This window comes from Penaeus monodon, chromosome 31 (assembly GCF_015228065.2).
Source record: "Penaeus monodon isolate SGIC_2016 chromosome 31, NSTDA_Pmon_1, whole genome shotgun sequence".
Taxonomy (NCBI): Eukaryota; Metazoa; Arthropoda; class Malacostraca; order Decapoda; family Penaeidae; genus Penaeus; species Penaeus monodon.
Window position 1 is genome coordinate 14,370,478 of NC_051416.1, and position 273 is coordinate 14,370,750.

The 273-nt window shown below is 27.8% G+C and overlaps 1 protein-coding gene across 1 annotated transcript in view; it reads left to right on the forward strand.

Moving 5' to 3' along the window:
- LOC119593046 (chondroitin sulfate proteoglycan 4-like) overlaps positions 1–273 on the forward strand; it is a gene marked incomplete at its 5' end in the record, with an annotated part of 58,475 nt that overhangs the window by 30,490 nt on the left and 27,712 nt on the right.

Below are 273 nucleotides of genomic sequence, written 5' to 3' on the forward strand. Positions count from 1 at the left end.
ACTTATATAAACAGCGTTAATTCTCACACAGAAGTTTAATAACAATTAATTGATAAACCGAAAGGTGTCTAGCTTTTTACAACTATTTACAGTTTCATTTGGGAACTCATCTCGCTCTGAATTATTTTGGTAATTTCACGGAAAGGTGAGCTTTATTTGCTTAAAAATATAAATTTCTCCCTTTAGATATAGCTTTAAAAAAACACCTAACTGAAACTAAATTAACCCAAGTTTAAACTTCAATTAAAATGAAATTAACTGAACTTAACATCA